Here is a 2,500-nt window from a genome sequence, read left to right as displayed (position 1 = left end):
GATCCGAGCTCGGTCCCGTGCCTTGGCCTCCCACGGATCTTCCTTGCTGCGAGGCCGCGTCCGCCTTAGCGTGCTCCTCCGGGGGCGCGCGGGTGCGCGGATTCTCTTCGGCCGCCATTCAACGATCAACTCAGAACTGGCACGGACTGGGGGAATCCGACTGTCTAATTAAAACAAAGCATTGCGATGGCCCTAGCGGGTGTTGACGCAATGTGATTTCTGCCCAGTGCTCTGAATGTCAACGTGAAGAAATTCAAGCAAGCGCGGGTAAACGGCGGGAGTAACTATGACTCCCAAATGCCCATCTGATGCGTAATATATGGACCCTCTCGGTCCACCCCTTAGCATCCTTGTGATGTTGGGTGGATGATGGTTCGACTAGCCTCTCGGTGGGAAATCCTAGCTCTGGCCTTCAAGTGGCGGGGGTCGTAAGGGGTGCTGAGAAAGTTTCTTTTGAAGCTCTCCGACCGACAGAGCAGGGTGTCGTTTAAGGCTTGGGGGTTACCTCCCCCCCTGCCTTTTGTTTCCAGCTGGTGCAACTACGAGAAGAAAACAAGGTACCAGGCCTCCCGCTGGAGTGCCTGTGCCAGCTGACGAGCTATCCAGCCAGCCAACCAGTGCGGGTCGAGCGCCGCTCCCCGTTGTCTGCCCTGAATGTCTGCGGTCCTTCTCAACTAAGACCGGGCTCGGCGTTCATCGCCGTCGTGCCCACCCTGATGCCGCCAACGCGGAGGTGCAAACGGAGAGGAAGAAGGCCAGGTGGTCGCAAGAAGAATTGCTCCGTCTTGCGCATGCTGAGGCGGCCTTGTCCCTCCAAGGCTGCCGGTTCTTCAACCAAGAGCTCGTTAAATCTTTCCCAGATCGCACACTCGAATCTATCAAGTGTCAGCGCAAGGGGCAGGCCTATAAGAACATGGTGGCCAATTTCGTTGCCGAGCTCTCAGTGAGAGACCAAGATCTACAGGGCTCTGCTGACGGATCTGCTGTGGCCTCTTCCTCATCACAGTCATCTTCTCCGTGTGAAGACGCCGATCAGGCTATCTGGTCCCTGATTGCGGAGTTGCCCTCCTCGGGCCCGCGTTTTCGCTCACTCGATGCAGTTGTGGCCTTGGGCCCCGCTGCCAGCCGGAGCTCCATTCAAGCTATGCTTGTTCCCGCTCTTGAAGAACTAGGTAGCAGGGAACCATCTCTATGCCGAGCTCCTGGCAAGGAATTCCAACATCCCCCTGAGCGGAAGCGGGCGAGGAGAAGGTGGGAATATGCTGTAGTGCAGCGCGCTTTTAAGAAGAACTCTGCACGCTGTATTAATGGTCTTCTCGATGGCACACTTCTCCATCAGCCACCCACCATCCCGGGGCTGATTGAGTTTTGGAGGGATCTGTTTACTCCCCCTCGTGTCAGGTCTCGGCCTCCACGGGGGGAGGGTCTCTCCGGTAAGTTGTTGCCATTCTGTAAGTGTGTGCCCTTCCAAGTTCTGTGGGCACCCATTACTGCAGATGAGGTAGCTGCAGCTCTTCCCCCTCGCAGCTCCGCCGCAGGCCCTGATCGCCTCACACCATCGCAGTTACGTCGCCTTCCCCGTGAGGCTCTTCTTAAATTCCTCAACCTTTTACTCCTCTCCCGTTCCCTCCCGTCCCGTCTCCTACAGGCTCGCACCACCTTGCTCCCCAAGAAGACTGCCGCAGCATCCCCTGCTGACTTCCGACCAATCACGGTGTGTTCGGTGCTGACCAGGGTTTTTCATAAAGTTCTGGCTGGCCGCCTTATGCGCCACTGTGCCTTGGACGGTCGTCAGCGGGCTTTCATCCCGCAGGATGGGATGCTCCACAACACCTTTCTTCTGGATCTGGCGATGACCCAGGCGCGGAGCACTGCCAGCTCGCTGTATGTAGCATCGCTGGATGTGTCAAAGGCCTTCGACTCGCTGGCCCATGGTGCCCTGGGTCCTGTGCTTAGGGCCCATGGTCTGCCGGTCGAGTTCATTGACTACATCCTGGGGTGCTATGAGGCGAGCTCGACGGTTATCTGTGCTACTGGGAAGTCGTCGGATCTAGTGCGGCCTTCGAGGGGGGTGCGGCAAGGTGATCCCTTATCCCCCATCCTTTTCAACATGTCGATAGACATTCTCCTCTCCCGTCTTCCTGAGCATGTTGGTGCCCGTATTCTCGGCCGAAGAATTAATGCTGCTGCGTTCGCGGATGACCTTCTTCTGTTCGCCGAGACGAAGGATGGATTGCAGGAGCTAATCACCATCGCTACAGCGGCCCTAGGTGACCTTGGACTTGAGATCAACCCAAGGAAGTGCTTCTCTCTCGCCCTGGTTGCATCAGGTCGGGAGAAGAAGATTAAGGTTGACAACTCAGTCACTTTTCGGGCAGGTAATAACAACATACCGGCGCTGGCGATGGGTGATTCCTTTAAGTACTTAGGCCTGCAATTCACCACATGTGGGCGCAGCATTTTCCATCCTCGGCGGGAGGTCGAGAAACAGTTGGACACC

At 57.0% G+C, this 2,500-nt stretch overlaps 1 pseudogene; it reads left to right on the top strand.

Annotated features, from left to right (window-relative positions):
• Nucleotides 1–2,500, top strand: part of LOC126093713 (large subunit ribosomal RNA) — a 7,741-nt pseudogene that overhangs the window by 2,584 nt on the left and 2,657 nt on the right.

This window comes from Schistocerca cancellata, chromosome 7, assembly GCF_023864275.1.
Source record: "Schistocerca cancellata isolate TAMUIC-IGC-003103 chromosome 7, iqSchCanc2.1, whole genome shotgun sequence".
NCBI lineage: Eukaryota > Metazoa > Arthropoda > Insecta > Orthoptera > Acrididae > Schistocerca > Schistocerca cancellata.
Note: the sequence above shows the minus strand (reverse complement) of the source record. Positions and strands in the feature narration are given on the sequence as shown.